We start from the raw sequence: 22,500 nt of genomic DNA on the forward strand, positions 1-22,500 counted from the left end.
TACACATATGTATGCAAATATGTCTTTGTATAATATATATATATATATATATATATATATATGCAAATATATACAAGCATATGAATACTGAGATAAAATATTTGCCTATATTTATTCGTATAGAATTTCAACAGAGGGTGTCTTTTTATCTTTATTCTTTCGTTCATAGAGTAAAGTATAGTTGTTTTCTTGTGTTTTCCTATATATATTTTCCTGTCTCCGTTTAAGTGCTGCTTCAGAAATAGGACTTAGAACAGGCCAGAATTTACATATCCTCAAAAGCACCCCAAAATGAAATATTCCGTAACATGCGTACAGCTATTCTTGTCGGAGAGATATTCACTTTTGAAATGTTACGCATTGATGAAATGATAATGTACGGGATTGTTCTGTTTTTTTTTTCTTTTTTTTCTTTTGATACAATCGTGTTCAACTAAGAATGAGTAGTAATATTCTATACATACATACATACATACATATATATATATATATATATATATATATATATATATATATATATATATATATATATATATGTATATATATACAGAGAGAGAGAGAGAAAAAAAAAGTGATAGATATGCATACATATCTTGTTAAACTGTATGTTTCTGGGAATACATATAACTTCCTCCCTCTCTCTCTCACTCTCTCTCTCTCACTCTCTCTCTCTCTGTCTCGTTATATATATATATATATATATATATATATATATATATATATATATATATATATATATGAGAACACACTCGTCCCGAAAGGCATACGATTAATCGAAAAATAAATCTAATCACACACACACACTAGGTTTTTGTGTTTGTGTGTATTTGTGTATAAATATTTTCATAAAAATATTTTTAATTACACTCGCGCATATGTGCCATTTGGAATAAAAGCCAAAATTTAGAAGTTAGTTGCATGTTACTCCAAACTATTTATTAGGAACAACATAGAATTCAGTCATAGCTGTACAAATAACCTCATCAATATGATATCTGTGTCTCCTTGATAAATGTGTATGAAATTGATCGTTTAAGAAGAGTGATTGAAATCTAAACGCCAAACTGAAGTATATATTGGAGTGATTGCAGCTTCAAATAATATTTTTGAATTGTACAAACTTCTCACTTCTAGAAGCGAAGAAAGGATGAATGTAGAAATCGAGTTACGTATGACAGAAATGGACACACACAATGTTATTTGTTTTCTGGCGACATATGAAGTGTATAGACGAAAACAAGTGATGATGTAAATAATTAGATTGATATAATCTTTAAATATACCACGTGATAAATTTTACTTCGTAAATTACAATATAGATACCGAGCAAGATTGATTAAATGGATGTATACATGGCGATCATCCGTAAGTTAAAGACTAGACGTGCGTCTGTTTACAGCAGGCTGTCCGGAAAGAAATCCGTTAATATTGGAGATACTCATCATATTATGTAGCAGCTGATGCTTATCGTATGGCGAACAATTTAAAATTACGGAAACGTCGTCATATTTATCTACACGCTCATGTGTGGTTATATCTAGATATGCTATGTACATATAAAACAATATATGAGGTGCATTCCACAAGTTTTCAGACTGCTTTGGTAGAGGCAGTTATAACTGTCCTAAATTATTGTGATTTTAGTATTTCATATTTTATATATATCTAATACGTTGTTGCTCTCCTAACTTTTGATATTCCAAACTGAAGGAGATGGCTCTAGCAGCAGTTTGAAAACACCCTATTGACCACTACTAGTTTGTAGAATGCAGCTGGGATGTTTGCAAACTGACTATGCAATAATTCTTTCCTGTTAAACTGGGAAAAAAACGCTACAGAAACTCATGAAATGCTCTAAATTTCATATGGATAAACTGTTCCATTAGCACAAAATATTCCAAGTAGATGAGAGGCGATGAGAAGTGTGGGAGGGAGAGAAACGTCAGATCATGAGAACTAGTTGAAAAAAACTCATCGCGTCTCTTTGGAGTTGGTGTGGCAACTGTTCACAGAATTAATCTTGAAGATCTGAACATGCGCAATATTTGAGGAAATTTTGCTTCCAGGGTACTTGGTGACAATCATCCTGGTACCCAGCAACTTGATAGAGATGGTTATCAGAACTGACCATAACCCTCCCTACACTCCAAACATTTGTTTGCTCTCCGCGCTAAAGGAGAACACCAGTTGAAAGCAATAATCTGGTGTTAGAAATCAATAAACATAGGCTGCCAAATAAAGAGCTAGTTGAGTACAGAGCATAATGTGAAGTGACAAAGAAACTGGACATTATGCAACAGCTGTATCAGCTGGAAGATGTCATACATTGAAAGCTGAGTCCTTGTGCATCACTCCTTAGCTTCTTCGCAGCTTCTAAAGCGAAATGCGAGTTTAATTGGAAAATCATTTACATATATGGAAATAATGACAATCAGAAAATATAACAATATATAAGAAATTCAGTGAAGTTTGAAGGAGAAAAAGCCATTTCTAGACGAGAAATACGTAGATTTAGATACATTTGTGTGTGCGTGTGTCTACATATATATATATGTAGGGAAATAACCCTGAAACTCGGGTCCGTACGTATCGCAGATCAAGATGGGAAGGATAACTTCCCTTGGCAAAAATAGACAGGACACAGATATGTGTCGATAAGCCAGCTGGAGGAGATGTTCTCCTGGGGCTAAAAGCAACAGTAACATCCACCCTTAGGGGTCAGCCACATTTAAATGGCAAATATGCTTCACTTTATCGTGCAGTTACTGTTAACACCTCGTTCAGAGATTTAACATATATATATATATATATATATATATATATATATACATGCGCGCATCTATAGGCAGACACACACACACACACACACACATATATATATATGAGAGAGAAAGAGAGAGAGAGAAAGAGAGAGATTGTAGTCACCAACCTAAGAAATTTGTTGTACACAGAATAGGTGTATTATAGTTCTTCGTTTCTTTACAATTTGGACAAGATATCTCAACTTCCGTTCCTTCGATATAACACTGACAGTTTTAACACAATAAGTTGTGTCATATAGATTTTAGTATTAGGAGAAGCGAGACAGACTACAATTGAGTGAAAAGGAAAGAAACAAAACGAGATAAGAAAATACGAAAGACAAAAGCGGTATACTTAACAACACACACACACACATACACGTACGCACACACAAACGCACACACAGACATACATGTATGGGTATGATGATGCGTATGATGTGATGTGTACTATATAGATGCTTGCAGAGAATTGAATCAAATCTGATATATGAGACTATTGATAGTTTAGTAACCATGACAACGAATTTGTATCATAATTCTATAGTTGTAAGTAAGTGGATGTTAATCCTAGGGTCACAGATATCCCTCGGGATTAACAGATACTTAATTTGGAAGTAAACCAAGTGTATAGATTTAATAGTATGCCTATTCATATATGCATGTGTATGTGTTTGTGTGTGTGTGTGTGTGTGTGTGTGTGTGTGTAGAAAATATAGAGACTATATTGGTGTGTGCATATGTATATGTTTATTGGAGTTAGTGGTTATGTGCCTAAGCGTGCGTATAACCTCATTCTGTCTACACACACCCACGTCTATTTAAGATCTCTGATCGTTATATCTGTAAAGATAGATTAAAATAAAAACTGGAAAGTTTGGTATGTCTATTTAATCCCATGTTACATGCGTTTCATTACCGTATAGGCAAAACGTTACGAATATAACCATTAATAATAAAGATTTCAAATGTTGGCACAAGGCCATCAATTTCGGGGGAGGGGTAAGCCTATTACATCGACCCCAGTATTCAAATGGAACTTATTTTATCGTCCCTGTAATGATGAATGGCAAGGTCAACCTCAGCAGAATTTGAACTCACAACGTAAAGACGGACGAAATGCTGCTAAGAATTTTGCCCAGCATGCTAGCGATTCTGCCAACTTGCCACCTGGATTTTATTACTATTAATAATAATAGTAGTAATGATAATAATAATAATAATGCAGTGAGGTGGCAGAATCGTTACTTCACCGCAGAAAATGCTTTTCGTTCGGCTTTACGTTCTGAGTTCAAATGCCCCTGGGGTCGATTTAACTCTTCATCCTTTCAAGGTCGATGAAATAAATGCCCTTTGAGGACGGAGGCCGTTGTAATCGACTTACCATCTCCCCCGAAATTGCTTGACTTGTGCCAACAGTTGAGACCAATATACTAATAATAACAATCAAATTTAATTTAAATGTTGAAGTGAATCTTTTGACACATGAAGGAATACTTGTTTGTTTATATCACCAGTTTCAACGCCGAGACTACAAGTTAACGCGATTTCGATCTTCTTTGATCTTGTCGGTGATGGACGCTCGACCGCTAAAGAGAACAAGCGAGTCATCTCTCTGCTAGCGACATATAGAAAGTCAGTGTTACAACAGCCGCTGTTTTCGCGATTAGACAGTTAACTTGTTAAAAAAATGTTAGCGACAGAGGCATATTATTAGGAATTGTATGTAAAAAATGTTTAAATATTCTGAGAATTATAGAAATATAACCAGTTTATAGCACATGAATTTTAACAACAAAATCTTGTTTGGACATATGGACTCCGCTAAAATATGCAGTAAAAAAAAAAGGTGTTTTCAGTGCAATTAAAGCTTATGTGAGATCCTCCATCACATATAGGACCTAGGGGAATATTTTGAGACCCCTTTTTCTAATTTGAAAATAGTGTCATCAAATACGCTAATTTATGCCATGCCCCCACGGTGAACTTAGACATTCATTAACTGATATGATAAAAGCCATTAAGGTATTGAGGTCGTTACGCACAAATAGATAGATAGATAGATAGAGAGAGAGAGAGAGAGAGATAGTAATACCTTTACCAAAAACGAAGTGGGCCTTGTGCCAATGCAGGAAACTAATAATATTAATGCTTTTCTTTTGGTTTAAAAAGTGGATTAGACGAAATGCAGAGAAAAAGAGGCGGATTAAGACAGAATAATGAGAAAATAAAAAAAATGAATGATAGAAAAAAGTAAATATCAAAAATATTTATTGGGGAAAAAAAAAAAGCATCAACGAATACTTGAGTTCTGAGGAGATTTTCTCTCTAATCTTACGATAAGAAGCAAAAAAGAGGTTAGAAATACAAATAAACGAATATATAAATGTATAAATATAGTATACGAGAGTGAGTATGTATAATTTTAAAAAATATATATACAATAAGAATACAGAAATACAAAAATAGTTTTTAAATATTTCAGACGAGAAAAATCAAATACAATCAATAACTATGACGTCTGAGATTGATGTAGCATTAGTATATATATGTGTATGTATGTATGTATGTATGTATGTATGTATGTATGTATGTATGTATGTATGTATGTATGTATGTATGTATGTATGTATGTATGTATGTATGTATGCATGCATGTATGTATGTATGTATGTATGTATGTATACACTTACATTTATATATTTATATATACGTACACATATCTATATATATATATATATAAATATATATATATATATATATATATATATATATGTGCGGGTATACATGAATATTCGTGTTATATAAGTGATTTTTATAAATCTTTCTCTCCATTTATCTTTACCATGTTAGAAGATACCGTACATATTGTATAACACATATGTTCACTTATATAATCATATAGACATATATATGTGTGTGTGTGTGTGTGAGTGTGAGTGTGAGATATATATATATATATATATATATATATATAGTATGTGTCTATGTGTAGTCAGTGCTTGTGTGCGATCATGTACGCGGCTGAAAAGATAATCATGAAAAATAATGGTTACAGCAATCATAATAGCATTATGATGCGAAAGTTTGAACCACATCCGTTTCATATATTGGTAATAGTTTATGCACACACACATAGATATAGTTACGTTGTGTAGCGGTTAGCTTCGATATCCCGTAACATAGATTATGTCAAGGAACTAATATTATCTCTGATACAGTTTCTATTAAAATTTATTTCCCTGTATCAGCTGCTACAGGGAACGCTCATAATAATCACCGGTGTCTTTTCATAAATATTTTATTTTCAATTCCATTCCTTCCGATATAAATCAATGCATGTATTCACCTATTGTCGGTCATGATGTTCTTGGTGGTATATTGAGTCCTGTTTGCCTGGAGCGTATCTGTCGACGAAAGTTAAACGACCGACTCCATTTTAGTCTGCTCTTATCAAGAAATATACTGTTCAGCCATTTCAAAGCAAACCGCCTGAGACCGACTTTGCTTCCATGACACCAGCTTACTCTTTTACAGTGATCTAGATTAAGACTTTCCATCAAACTTTCCTGTTACTTCGTTCCAAACACCACATAATAATTCTTTCTACTATAAGCACAAGGCCTGAAATTCTGGGTTGGGAGACTAATCGATTCTATCCACCTTAGTCCGCAGCTGGCGCTTATTTAATATGGTGGGGTCGGCGATGATGGCACTCAGAATATTCTTCTTACTTTTCTTCATAGAAATGTTTGCATTTAGTTGCGTTGTTCTGTTCTTGGCGATCGTCATCGAGAATATGATAATTAACATCAGCATGAACACCACCACAGCCATCATTAACATCAGCGTAATCATCATCATCATCACCATCACCACAACCATCGTCATCGTCATCGTCATCATCATCTTCATCATCATCATCATTGTAATCATCATCATCATCACAATGTGTTACCATGTTAACATTTTATTAATTAGCTTATTTATTTCTGGTGGATTTTTTTTCCGTTATGTCTATATGTTCCAGATTTAATTCTAAGTGTTTGCTTATATTTTCTGATGGTGGTTTTGTCTAAAGCGAGCATCATCACTTACACCACCGCTCTCTGTTTTCGAATAATTCATAACCTCAGGAGAAAACGAAAACACATAAGTTTATGAAATTAATAATAATCCAAGCGCACACACATGCACGCACACACCCACACACACACACGCAATCAGACACACATCATACATACATGTGTGTGCATATAATTATTTTCGTATGTGTGCCCGCATATGCATACAGACAGACAGACAGACAGACAGATAGATAGACGGATAGATAGATGGATGGATGCATAGATAGATAGATAGATAGATAGATAGATAGAAAGATAGATGTATTCGTCGTCGTTGTCTATATTTTTCGCAGAGGCAATGACGGACCATGGGCAACATATATACATCAGGAATTAAAGAAATGACAAAGGAATAAGAAATTATACCGTGAACCTCACTGGCTTACAGTTGTTTCTGCTATATAAGATGCTCTGCGTTCATAGTTGGATGCTTGTGTATCACCCTAAGCATTCAACTGTTAGGGCATTGCATCCTGTAGCAGAAAAAAACTGTAAGCTAATGAAGTTCCTGACATAATTCATTAGGTATTACTTGAAGAAATTTGTACAGATTCCGTTTAAAAGTGATGGGATCATTTTCATCTTTGATCTGTTTCGGGACAATGTTAAATAGAGCAAGGCCTGACGAGGAAATGAAATTGTGTTGCGGTGTATTTATGTGTTATGATCTTGAATTGGGTAGGGAACGTATGGCCCGTGGTCCTAGCCTTGGATTAATTTTGAAGCTAATGTTGAGGTCGTTTGGGCAATGCAGGTGGTATATTCTCCACATCGTACGTATGATGTATCGCTCACGGCGGAGCTGGAGAGAATAGAGTTTTAATGCTTTAAGGCATATATATGATCTTGAATTGGGTAGGGAACGTATGGCCCGTGGTCCTAGCCTTGGATTAATTTTGAAGCTAATGTTGAGGTCGTTTGGGCAATGCTGGTGGTATATTCTCCACATCGTACATATGATGTATCGCTCACGGCGGAGCTGGAGAGAATAGAGTTTTAATGCTTTAAGGCATATATATGAGAATGGATATATTTATACATGTATAAATACATGTACACGTACACAGAGACGGAAAATGTGTGAAAGAGAGAGAGAAGAGAGTGAAATCATTTTATTATATATTAATCTGTACGCTGTGAAAAAGAATATTTACAAAGTTAACGCATCGTACACTGGCAACATGATATAAACGCCCCCAACTATCACTGCAACATTGCAATCGATCGATCATGTGTGTGTGCGTACGTGTGTGTGTGGGTATTTGTGTGTGTCTGTATGTATGTATGTATGTATGTATGTCTCTCTGTCTGTTCGTTTTTCATATATATTTATTTAAGTGGTTTGTAAAATTGTGGGGTGATATAATCTTATAAGTGCCATATGTAAGCCGGTGCACAAGCATTGTGTTATTGAAGTGTGTGAGTGATTTCAAATTTATAGAAAGGCTAGCCCTGATTTTTCATATAAAATAGATATTTAAATAAAAATTAATATTAAGATAAAAAAAAAACACGTTCAATTTCTTTATTGCCCACAAGGGGCTAAACATAGAGAGGACAAACAAAGGGGGTTAAGTCGATTACATCGACCCAGTGCGTAACTGGTACTTAATTTATCGACCCCGAAAGGGGTTCGTGTGTGTTTGTATGCCCCTGCGCGTGAGCACGTGCGCGCGCATGCGCATGCGCACGTGCGTTTGTACGTCTGTGTGTATTATTGAATAAGTACTTTTAGAACCCAACAGACATGTTCTTGACTTACTATCATTGTTATAAATACCTATTATTCTGTGGAACCAGCTTAAGCATGGCTGTGTGTATAGGTGCAAATGGCATATATATATTGCATGTGGGCATACATTCATATATACATATACATGTGTATATATATACATATATATATATATATACATATATATATATATACGTATTCATAAATATAAACATTTATACACATATATAGATACATACATACATAAATTAAAAACGTAAAAATAAAAACAGAACACAAAGGATTATATATATATGCATATGCATATATAGATGTATGTATGTTTTTATAAACATAGTAACATGTATACGTGAATAGAAACCGAAGAATGTCGGTTGGTCTTAATCATATGCTTGATCATTGCCCAAAGTAAAGGCTATACAACAGTAAAACCAAATGACTGCTTTAGCGATAATAATTCAACGTAGGAACACACACACACATTTTTATATATAGTACATAAAATAAGAACGCTGAAAAACTAACTGCGTTGAATAAAGAACAAGAAATGTATATATACACAATAGATAAAGAAAAGTGAGAGGGTGGGAAAGAGAGAGAGAAAGAGATCTACTTAGACAAGTCACTGTATATCTCTGTATCTCTGCATACAAGTTCAGTTACAATTGCTGATTTGCATAAGCCGACATTTGTCAATATGACGAAGGTAGATATGTGATAAAAACGAAGAGAATTTTAATTCATAGACACAGGGGCACGAACACACTCAAACATTTCACACTTATACACAGACTCGTGTGTTTCTTAGAAAAGAAAAGATAGGTTTTTGTTATGTGTTCGCATTTTCCTTTTACATTTTTTCTTTCCATTTTGTTGAATATGTCTGCTGTGTGTTTATTTGATCGTATGTGTATGAGTGTAGATGAGTATTTATATATATATATATATATATATATATATATATATATATATATATATATATATATACACACAATTACGTATGCATATGTACGTATAGGTGTGTGTGAATATACGTATATATATATATATATATATACATATATATATATATACAGAGAGAGAGCGAGAGATGCGAATACTGTAAAAGATTGCACAAGTGTGTGCGCAGATGGAAAGATAGATAGATAGATAGATAGATAGATACTGGAAAACGTGTTTGTGCATACATATCTATGTACGTACGAACGTATATGTATGTATGTGTGTGTTGTCTGTTTCTTTATCTGAGTAAAATGCGTAGTGTTGTTTTTTTTGTGTGTTTCTTGTGATGCTGTGATGTCTATGCATCAACGAATGCTTTCTTCCGTCTTGAAATACAATAAACAAACATGACATGTGCACAAATGCAAAAGGCGTGTATATATATGTATATGTATGAGCTGTATCCTTCAAATCTTTCAGCACTCATTAATCAGTCTAGATTCTCATTGCATTTACTAGGCTCTACAAGGATGGTGTTCTGTCTCAGACAACTTCTTTTTAATCTGTGTCTACCTTCAATACTTTGTCGCTGGTGTCTCGCAAGAAGAAATCCTATTACACTCTCTGTTTTAATTGCTACCTGACTATTTACTTGGATGAAACGATGGATTTTAATACGTAATCTCTCAACACACTTTGTGTCGCGTGAAAGAAACTATGAACACAGTGTATTTATAGACGTGTAGATGGTTCTTTTAATAGGTATGGCACTCAAACTCCTACTGCATGTATTAGCTTAATATTATAAGCACTATATTCTAGTAGGCGTCTAGATATTTCTGTAATTCCAATATTTCAACAGTTCTTTGATGGACATCATAGAATCTATAGCCTCAAGTTTATAATTAATGTCAAGATGACTCTAAAATAATAAATCTATTCGAATGTCCTCCTCCGGGATTTGACAGAATCAGTAACATCTTTGCTCTAGTATTCTATTATCTCCGTGGCATTGATCTTTTAATGTTAATATATCCAACAGTCTTCCTACGACATACAACAGAGCAGTGATTCTCAACCGGAGTCCATATAAAATTTTGTAGTGAAAATTTATTGGTAATGAATTGGATGGACATCTACAATACTCAAAATATTTTAACAATTTTTTATACAATTCCAAGAAATATTAAATTATAAAGCTATAATAACAATCGAATAGCTAGGAGGGTTCATAGGTAAAAGAATGGGAGAGAAACACTTCGATAGTTTCCCATTGCAGCTCTAGTATTATTAGTGCCTTTGAAGTGCCTTTACACTGTTCTTCAGTTCGCAGGTCTCCAACATTCATATGGAAGCACTTGATAAAGACTACAACGTCTGTATGCTGATAATACAGCTCTATATTTAAGAGATGAGGAATTATGTGCATTATTTACATTTGACGGATATTTGTCCTCATCTTGTTTGTTGTTAGCACAACGTTTCGGCTGATATACTTTCCAGCCTTCATCAGGTGTCTTGGTGACATTTCGAACTTGATTGTTGTATAGATAGTTGTATATATTCTAGTTACGCTTGTAATCAGAAGTCCTGCTAAAGGACTTTCTAGGATATGGTGGCTATTATTGTTGCTGAAACAACAGCCAGTGAGTCACACAAATCTGGAAATAATGAGTGGCTGCATTTTTTTTTTCGCTGTATTTGACGTGGTGAACCGTCGTTACAATTTTAAAAGACTGTGAAATAAATATAATTGTAGCTGAATAATTTATCCTCAAGAAAAGGCGCTGGAAAAATTCCTTCTAACTCTTTCTTAGATGATAAACAACATATGGCAGCACGAGGTTTTGAGAGGAGGGAGATTTGGAAAGAGAGAGAGCGAGAGAAAAAAGAGAGAGAGAGAGACATAGATGAGAAAGGAAACGACAGATGATGAAAAAGAGAAAATAAAGTATCAAAGAACGTGAGAGCAATCGAGAGAAAACAAGAAGAAAAAAGGGAAAAAACTGTAAAGATAAAAAGAAATCGCCTGTTGGTAAGATAGGAGGCCACCAACTGATAATTGATTTAAAGGTTTGTTGGTTTACAGTTGAGAAGAGAAAGAAGCGGTGAATAGGATATATTTTGTTTCCGGTGTATTAATTATAATAATAACTATTGACTAGGCTTTGGGGATGTAGGAACGAAAGAACAGGAAAGATTAGAAAATCTCGTACCAAATATCAATGAATTTCCGCAGAAATTTGTAAAGATATCACTGAGATACTAATTAGACAAGTTCCGAGAATTGAATACGGAAAAATGGAAAGAAAACTAGAAAACACTCTGCGTTTCTTTGTTTGTTTGGTTGGTTGTTTGTTTATGTCCTTTTTCCTTTCAATTGTTTAATTATTTTTATTGTTTAGCAAGAAGCTGAGGGCTTTTGTTTCCTTTCCCGTATTTTAATTCTTGTTTATTCTCAACTATATCATCATCATTACCATCATGTTCATCATCATCATCATCGTTACTATTATTATTATTATTATTATTATTATTGTCGTCGTCGTTGTTGTTGTTGTTGTTGAAGCTGCAAGCTTGCAGAATTGTTGGTGCGTTGGGGAAATGCTTGGCTGTATTTCGTCTGTGTTTACGTTCTGAGTTCAAATTCCACCGAGGTCGATTTGGCCGTTCATTCTTTGAGGGTCTATAAAGTAAATACCAGTCAAGTACTGGGGTCGATGTAACCTACTAACCGCTCTTCCGAAACGTCAGGACTTGTGCCTACAGTACGAAGGTAACGAGCTAGCCGAATCGTTAGCACGCCGGACAAGAATGCGTAGTCGTATTTCGTCTCGCTCTGCATTCACTCTAACCTATATTGAACCTTTGAACCTTTTACTTCCAACACACAATTCTTATATTTTCTCTATGCTCTTATTCTTCTTATTCTTTCTCGATACCTTTTCAATTCGCCCAGTTGGTGGCAATTCCCATCTGATAAATACAAAACTCGTCATCTAGAATATAGCCAGCGGCTAACCACACTCTGTCATCTGGACAGGTGATTGGTAGAAATAACGTTTACTGGAAAATACTATTCACTCATCATTTGTAATTGTTTAAGAGAAATTTATAGCAGGTGAGTGACTCGTAGCTGTAGTAATGGACTCGATAAGATTCTCAACGAGAAAATGAAGTCTCAGTAATATTTTCAAGGGGGAATTCAAGTGTGGAGGTATGGGTAATTTACGTTAAGCTTCCAGCATAACAGGGGGGCTTTGTATAGATGTTATGAGCATCACCAGTCACTGAATTTGTCTGATACATGCACTTGTCGGGGAAGAGGGAATGGGATGACTGTTTGAACGACTGACTGGACATGGAGTCTGTTTTAGCAAAATTATATTTTTGAGCTGAAGGCAAACATAAATGTGCACGCATAGGATTGTAGATATCAAAAGGGAGAGAGAGAGAGACGTTACGTTTTATTCATTGAACAAGGTTGATATAGACACTCTCCTTCTGCACATATACATATACATGGAAAAGCAGATAAGCACACACAAATATTCACGCATACACACAGAAGAAATGTGTGAGTGAGAGGGAGAACTAACGAAACATTAAAGCAACTAATGTGAAGTAAGTCAGCGTCGAATCAGTGGCACCAAATAGGCGGCGCTAAGACGGCCGTGCCAAAACATTTTGTATCTAGCGAAGGAAGTTTTGCAGAAGATAATGAATAGCTGTGTAATCACGGTATTCTTCCTGACTGGGAAAGCTCTCATTACCATCTTCATATGCTACGTGACGAAGAAGGCGCTACCTTGAAATATATTTTATTGAAGGTGGAAGAGACTCGCACCATCACCAAAGCTCAGTGAACGCCACCATCAAAGCCATTATATTTTGGCAACAAGATATAGCGTTTGTATAGAATTTCACGCGAATCAGCCTGTGTGTTTATCCAGGCACATCTGAGAGATAATTTCGTGTTCTTATCAAATCGCTCTATAGCGCTATTCGTAATTATTTATTAATGTATAGTATCATTGTTGATTATTAATTAATGTGTCTTCATTGTTTTGTTAATAACATCTTTGTACTTGACGTAGATCCCCAACTGTTTATTGTTTGTTGTTTTCATTTATGTTTCGTCTTTGATCCACCTCCAACGTCTTGGGCCCCTGTGACCAATAAAGGAACTCATTATTAGTATTTGCATAACGGTTTAATAATCTTCTTTATAATAATTAATATCAACGTCACCATCATCACTAATGTTCGTAGTTCTTCTGTCACTATAATTATTTAGTTATATATTGGTTTCACTGTTTGTTTTTCTATTTTTTTTTCTTCATTGTATGTGGTTTCGATATAATTACAAAAACACAACAGGGTCTGTAAATCTCGTTGCCAGCGGGCTCAAGTATTACGGATGTGAATCACCGCACACTGGGAGAAAATAATAGATAGTAGACGGGGAGATGTAATGGGAAACAACGATGTGTGAAGAATTAAAGAGCAAAAATAAAATATATTAAAAGGAAATAACATAAATACAATAAGGAAGTAACATAAGATTGAAAATCTAAGATTCCTGCTGTGGTAAAGAAACAGAGATGCGAAGTGCGTGAGTGGGGGTAGGGGTATAATAGGGAGGAGGTAGTAAGAAGGTTGTTAAATGGAGGAGAGAGAGATTAACGGAAGAGCATTTGGAGTACAGAGGTGATGTGAAAGCAAACGATAACGTGGAAGAAAATATCAAGAAAGACTAAGAGCAGAGGGGGAAACATGATAAATGGGTTTTGGAGTGAAAAGTTCGATATAGACGCTGGAAGAAAGTACAAAAGAAGTATTTATATAAGGTTATGTCTTTTTTCTTTTGTTTGTTGGACTACGGCCATGCTAGAGCATTGTTATGAAATGATTATTCGAAGAAATCGATCTGGTACTCATTATTGGGACTGGTATTTTTTTGATCGAACGCGTTTTGCCAAACCACTTGGAGGTGGTTGGGTAGGGGCGAACGGAAAAATAAACTGACACAGGTGGCAGAACCGTCACCATATCGGGGGAAATGCGTAGCGGTATTTCGTCTGTCTTCACGTTCCGAGTTCAAATTCTACCGGGTTGACTCTGCCTTTCATCCTTTCAGGGTTGACCAATTAAGTACCCGTGAAACACTGGGGTCGATGTAATCGACTGGTCCCCACCTCCCAAATTTCAGACTTTATGCCTATATTAGAAGAAAATTATTATTAATGTTATTATTAAAACTACTACTATTATTATTATTACTACTACTACTAGTAGTAGTAGTAGTAGTAGTCTCATCGTGATTTACTTCATTAGTATTTTTAAGTGTAATGTTACCATTATTATAATTATTGTTAGCATAGCTAAATGCATGGGAACTTTTAATGATTCAGCGGCGATAAATTTCTAAATAAATGTAAAATGGATACCAAATGACGTCGTTGTTGTCATCGTCATCATCATCATCATCATAATCATTATCATTCAAACTGTTCTTGGTGTTATGATACTTCTTTCATCATCATCATCAGCAGCAGCAGCAGTAAATACCTATCTCTTTACATTCAAGTATATGAAAGACCTATTGTTTGGTGCTTTAATTAGTCCTTGTAATGTGTCCACACCTATCGCCCTTGAGGCAAACAAAGATTTTTTTTATCATCATCATCACTATCATCTTTCTGCTTTTTTTTTCTTTCTGTTTCGTTCTTGGAAAGATTTTATTACTTTTGGGCAATTTTTTTACACCATTTTCTTATTTCAATATTTGTTTTTCCTGTTATCCTGTTACATCCGTTTATCATTACAGAGAATGAAGTGTGTGTGTGTGTGTGTGTGTGTGTGTGTGTGTATGCTTGATTTATGTGTATCTTTAGGGCTGTTGTTGTAGCTTTTGTTATATAAAATCATATGAATATGATTTCATTAATATTTTCACCATCTTCATCAGCATCATCATCATAATAATCGTAATCAGTGGTGCCATCATCATCATTACCATGTTGATTATTATCAACCACATCATCATCATCATCACCAACATCATCATCATCATCATTATCATCACCACCATCATCATCACTATTATCATCATCATCATTATTATCATCATGGTAATCATCGTTACGCTCATCATGGTCATCGTCGTAGTCATCAGCAACACCATCATCTTTACATCGTAATTATCATCAACGTATCCATTACAATCATAGCCAACATCTTCACTTGCATCATTATCATTACCAATATTGTAATTATAATATTGTTGTCGCCATTGTTTGAATTTTTATGACTTTTTTGTTTACTTTCTTTATTCTTTCATCTCATCTAATTGAAAGGAAAACACGGATTTCATTATTGTAAAGTTCATGTCACAGAAAAATAACTAAAGAATTTAAGTAAAGGGTTGTTATTGACCCCTAAAGCGAAAAATCTAATTAAAATGTGATTAGAATAAAAGTTAGGATATCTTCCCCTAGCAATTCCCAGAGTTCCCTTCATGTTTAATTTTGAAGAAGAAAATAGGACAAAATATAGAAATTATAAATATATGCATAAAAAATTTTACAGAAACTATAACAAACAATGTTAAAATTGTATGGAATTTTGAATGAATAATGGTTGTTTTTTCGCACTATTAAAATTTAATTCTATGGCGTTGTGGTTCGAGGATACATTTTGTAGTGTCCGATTCTGTATCGCAATTTCGATTCCGGATCAGACGCCCAACATCGGTGACTCGAGTTAAAAATTGGTTTCAAATTTTGGCACTCGACCACCAGTTTTCTAGGGAAGAGACAAGTCAATTTCATCGACCACAGTATGTCCCTGGTACTTTTATATAAACCCCCGAAAAGATGAAAAACAAAGAGGATTTCGGCAGTATTTGAATAGCTTTAATCTTCTTTTAGAAAAAATTAATGGGATCAAAAACACGAAAAGTTTAAAAGGTGTAGCTATGTGGTTAAGAGCCTCGCTATGCAACCATGAGGCTTCAGGTTCAGTCCAGCTGCACGGTATCTTTGCCCAATGTCTTCTGCTATAGCCTGGAGTCGACCAATGCCTTGTAGATAAATTTGGTAGACGGTAACTCCGTGTGTGTGTGTGTGTGTGTGTGTGTGTGTGTGTGTGTGTGTCGCTACCACCATTACTTGATAACTGCTGTTGGTTCGTTTACGTCCGGCCAAATAATAGAACAAGAAACATACTTGAATATAAGTACCCGATTCGATTTGTTCGATTACAGTCTTTCAAGGTGGTGCCCTAGGATGGCCAGAGTCTAATGATTGAAACTAAAATAAAAGAAAAAGACGAAATAGCTGAATATTTTTTTCGTGTAGCGAGAAACTCTGATAAACAACGAAATGAACCGCTTCGTCCAAATATATCTGTGTTTTGTACAGCTTTTATAATGTCTAATTAACAAAACTTGTCACGGCGGCGCTCTTATGACTCCATCAGAATAGGAAGGAATGAAAGAATGAAGGAAGGAATGAATGAAAGAAGGAAGGAATGAAAGAAGGAAGGAAGGAAAGAAGGAAGGAAGGAAGGAAGGCAAGAGTAGTAGGCGTAGGAGTCGTTGTTGTTATTTTACGCTAGGGCCACCAGCCATGATCGAACCGGTACATGATTAAACACATTTCAGGGGTAAGGGCCTCGTCTTTTCCCTATGTGTGTGAAACCCAAGTATATTTTACTGGAGGTGTTCTTCCTTTGTACGGCGGAATGGTATACGTTGATAAAGATTCGCTTACTATTTCTAGCAGACCGATCAACCACGTAGGAAGATTCTTTGTTACCTCGTTACATCAATAGTAGTTGTTGCTCTAGTAGAATGGGGGACAGCGAGGGAAGAGGGTCTGGAAGTGAGAAAGAAATACGATAGAAAGAAATCCTCCCATTGCTAATGTAATGACACGACCAACGCGCAATAAATTATTCAGACTGAGACACAGGAAAGAACACCAAGATTCCGAGAATGACTCTAGTTTTTTAATTATTTTTATTAGGAAAAAACAAATTTCTAACATGAATACAAATTAGTATCAATGTCATTATCATCAGCATCATCATCATCACCGTTATCATCATTATCATCATCAATATAAACAGCGTAGTCATCGGCTTCATCGTCATCACTAATCGTGCCTGCGCGGGCAGCCACAACCCATAGCCGTTGCTCTTCATAATACCCACAGCATCAGCATCAACATAGCCGTTGTCATTGACTTTGATTTTCATTTTTTTATTATATCCATCACCATCACTATTATCATCATCATCATCATCGTCATTATTATTATTATTATTAGTGGTAGTGGTAGTAGTAGTAGTAGCAGTAGCAGTAGTAGTAGTAGGGCGGCGAGCTGGCAGAATCTTAGAACGCTGGACGAAATGCTTCACGGTAATTCACCCGTTCCTACGTTCTGAGTTCAAAATCCGCTGACGTCAACTTTGCTTTTAATCCTTTTGGGGTCGATAAATTACATACCAGTAGAACACTGGGGTCAATGTAATCGACTTATCTCTTTCCACCAAATTTCACGCATTGTGCTTATAGTAGAAAGGATTATTATCATTATTATTATTATTATTAGTCTTATTTTTATAACGTTCTTTCACTTCACTACCGAGCGCAGCTCTGTGTGCCTTGGGTATGTGCTGTGGTTTGCTCTTATGGTTACTGTATTGAAAGTGTTTTACGTAGGATGTGTGCAGTGTCCAATAGTGCTATTTTCTGTTTGTTATATATATTTCTTAGTCCTGATGTTTTGTTATGTATTTGTCTGAATATTTTTTTATCATACCTAATACGTCCACTATGATAGGAATTGTTTCTGTTTCTAGACTCCACATTCGAGTTATCTCTATTTCCAGGTCTTTTTTTTTTATTTTGAAAGTTTCTCCATTTCTTTTAGAGAAACGTTGTTATCTGTTGGTATTGATACATCCATTAGGAAGCATTTTTTCTTCATGATCTCTGACAACTCTATCTAGTTCATTGTTTCCTAAATATTTGTATGTCTGGTTTTCGTCTAATTCTCTTATTCCATTTGATTTATCTAATGTGATGTTGCTAATCTTAACTAGTTTTCCTCTTTTCAAGGTTGCTTATTATTATCATTATTATTATTATTATTATTATTATATATTTGACTTTTGCTATATATTTGTACAAGTTGGCTCCAAGTGCCACCCAGTGACCTCAAGAGACACGTTAGAAGTTCATGTTAGTGTTATGCCTAGGGTGTCATATATTTGGTTTTGCACATAGTATTGTTCTAGAGAATGTTTAAGAAAACGTAAGAAAATCATGACCTTGTTTTAAAACTTGAGATTAGATAGACAGTATTTTACGTAGGATATGAGCAGTTCTCATGAGCATTATCTTTTGAATTTCTGCCATTTCGGGGTTTCCTGGTATCTAAGCTAGGTAGAAATCAGCTCCTTTTGTTATCATTCCCAGTAAACTTTATGACAACAGGTATTGTTTTAGTCTTGAGAAATTTTACCAATTTCTATTTCAAGATCTTTATACTTGCTCAGTTTTTGGTAGGTCTTGACAGATACGATTATATCGATTGGGACAGTCATATCAATGAGGAGGCATGATTTTTGACTGAAGTCTTTCAAATATAACGTCTTTATCATCATCATCATCATTATTATTATTATTATTATTACTGCTGGCTTGCTACCAAATATTTGAAACCACTATTATTGAGTGAGCGAGCAGCATACACCATCAAAGCGACGCTGGGGTACATCAGGGACATGTATCCCAAGTAGTAGTGGTGGTGGTGGTGGTAGTAGTAAGATGACGATGGAGCTGATTACCATTATTATGATGATGATATTCAAATGATAGTACGTTAGAAATTATGTGGTTGATGTTGTTATTATAATTATTTTATCATTACTTTTAATTACTATTATTAATATTATTATGGTTGTTATTATTAATATTGTTATTATTACAATTTTAATAATCGCTAATATTATTATCGTGTTTATTATTATTATTATTATTATTATTATTATTATTGTATTCTGTCTCCTCCTACATAATCATCATCATCATCGTCCTGATCGTCATCCTTATCGTTAACTTCGTCGCCATTATTATAAGTTGTGTTCACTGGGAATTTGTTAAAGATACAACACCGCCCTCGGCAATCGTTGGTAGATTTCTACTTGAAAATGTGTGGCTTCAGGACTCAGCACTAGTTCCAACGGATTTCGTAACAAAACGACAACAAATAAATAAGTGAATAAAATAGAAAAAAGACAAAGTTTCTAACACACACACACACACACACAAAAAAAAAAATAAATAAAAAAAAAGGAAACATCGAAATATGAAAAGAAAATTGTCACCATTAATTTTATTAATTAAAGATTTTGCCTCGAGATTAATGAATTCATCAGTTATGTCTTTCTTTCGTTTGTTCCTATTTTTGTGACACGATGTAAACCAACAACAACAAAAATAGCAACAACAGCAACAGCAACAACAACAATAACAACAACAACAATAATAATAATAATAATAATAATTGCAAGAGTCTTGAATATCAACATAACGTTAACGACAGTCAACAACTTTTCAAAGCAACAGTTGTTGTAGTTTTAGTACTTATTGTAGCTGTTGATGTGGTTGTTGTTGTTCTTCTTCCTGTTTGTCTCTTGAGCAACTCTGCTTGAGTTAGACACATGATTGATTATCATCAGGCTTCCAGTCATGGCTACCGCCACTTTCTACTTTGTGTCGCATATCGAGACAGCGCTTTATCCGGTGAGTGAAAACACTTTACAAAATGATCGGGATTAACTTAGAGGGAATGTTCGCTATTTTATCTAGCAAGTCGAGCAGCCAACCACGTAGGCAGTATCTTCTTCGTTGAATTGCCAGATAAGCAATCTTATCATCAACAGTAGTAGTAGTAGTAGTAGTAGTAGAGGAGGAGGAGGTGGTGTTGTTCACCATAGGTCAGCTTGCGTGTTAGTGGTTATTACTACAGCCATGTGTACCTTTAATGTAATTCTCGGATGGGATTCAGTGTTACATAGTGACGCATGGTTACACTTTTGAATTACAGATAAAGAGAAACCGACGGGATTCTGCACAGTTTTAATCTACTCGAATGTGTGTCGACTAGAGGCTTCAGAAAATGGCCTTTTCCCATTGTGTTACAAGCGAACTACTTGACTACTCGACCATATTGGGCCGAGTGTATACCGTTGCTTGTGTGTGTTACATTCTGAATTTCTTAAAATGCTTTTGTATAATTTAGCATTTGTTGTCCATAAATTTCATATTCCAAATGAGCAGATATAGCTTCATGTCTACGGAGTCGATGAAGTACCAGTCATGCGATTGGGTTGAGATAAACCAGTAAATCCTTCACTCAAATGTTAGGTCTTGCCTCTAAGTAAGAAGTAAAGGTGTGTATCCAAGTAGTTAGGGTGCTGCACTCACGAACGAAAGGTCGTGCTTTCGATTCCCGGACGAGAAGATGCGGTGTGTTCTTGAGCAAAATTCTTCATTTCCCTTGCTTCAGTCCACTTAGTAACAAAGTCCAGGGATTGGTGCCCCGTGTAGGACCAATGTCTTGATCCCATTCACTTGTAGATCGGGGAAACTGGGTAACCAGTGCTACGAGACGGTGCTTCATTATTACTATGGGAGAAATCGTTACTTGCTGGTCGATAAGATATGGAAGCGGTCAAGTGATGTAGTCGTTAGTGTTAGACTCATATATACACCCTGTATATATGGAAATGCGGGGGATTTTGTTGCTTTGAGAGAACAAAAATACAATAAAGGGGTTTACAGATATTATGATTGAAATTACAAAATCACTTAGCAGATAATTAAATCCGAATCATTGATTGTTAAAAATGTGGCTGAAAATCTACATAAATTCAACATTCTTTAAAAATCGAACCGCATCAAAATGTTTTGATTTGTACAAAATTTTAAAAGCTTTCTGTTTTTATACATATATATATGTATATATATATGTTGTTTTTTTTAATATTTAAAATTATGCAGGTGTTCTATTTGATTGAAAGACTGCATCTATGTAATACACGAATATATAACGTGTCTGTGTATACATATGCCCACCAAATGTGTGTCGGATTCCCTCCCTCTCTGTTACTGTCACTCTCTCTCTCTCTCTCTCTCTCTCTCTCTCTCTCTCTCTACACACACACCCACACACACATAGATATATACTTTTATAACATAAATGTTTATTACAATCTGTTTAAATGTTGTACATATATATGAGCGCAATATATGGCTTCTGACTTTTTACATGCGTAGGAAGATGTTTTAATGTTAACTATTTGGATTATATAAACACACACACACACACTGACACACATACACACACATCTATGTGTGTTTGAGTGTGTATACGTATGTACATATGGCCCTGAGTTTAATGTGCGTTTATAATAGGTTACACCTATAATTGAAAATGGATCCGTTTATGGTGTTCCGATATGCATATGCGAACAGACTCTCACATTACTATGCATATCTATATGCATACATACGTACGTACATACATACGTAAATACGTATAATTATATATATATATATATATATGTATATATATATATATATATGTATATATATATATATATATATATATATATATATATATATGTATATATATATATATATATATATATATATATATATATATATATATATATGTATATATATATATATGTATATATATATATATATATATATATATGTATATATATATATATATATGTATATATATATATATATATATATATATATATATATATATATATATGTATATATATGTATATATATATATATATATATATATAT

The 22,500-nt window shown here is 34.6% G+C and overlaps 1 protein-coding gene across 17 annotated transcripts in view; it reads left to right on the plus strand.

Annotated features, from left to right (window-relative positions):
• LOC106873992 (protocadherin-15-like) overlaps window positions 1-22,500 on the plus strand; it is a 717,162-nt gene that overhangs the window by 336,283 nt on the left and 358,379 nt on the right. The gene's annotated exons all lie outside the window — the stretch shown is intronic.

Source organism: Octopus bimaculoides, chromosome 19 (assembly GCF_046866305.1).
Source record: "Octopus bimaculoides isolate indiv1 chromosome 19, ASM4686630v1, whole genome shotgun sequence".
NCBI lineage: Eukaryota > Metazoa > Mollusca > Cephalopoda > Octopoda > Octopodidae > Octopus > Octopus bimaculoides.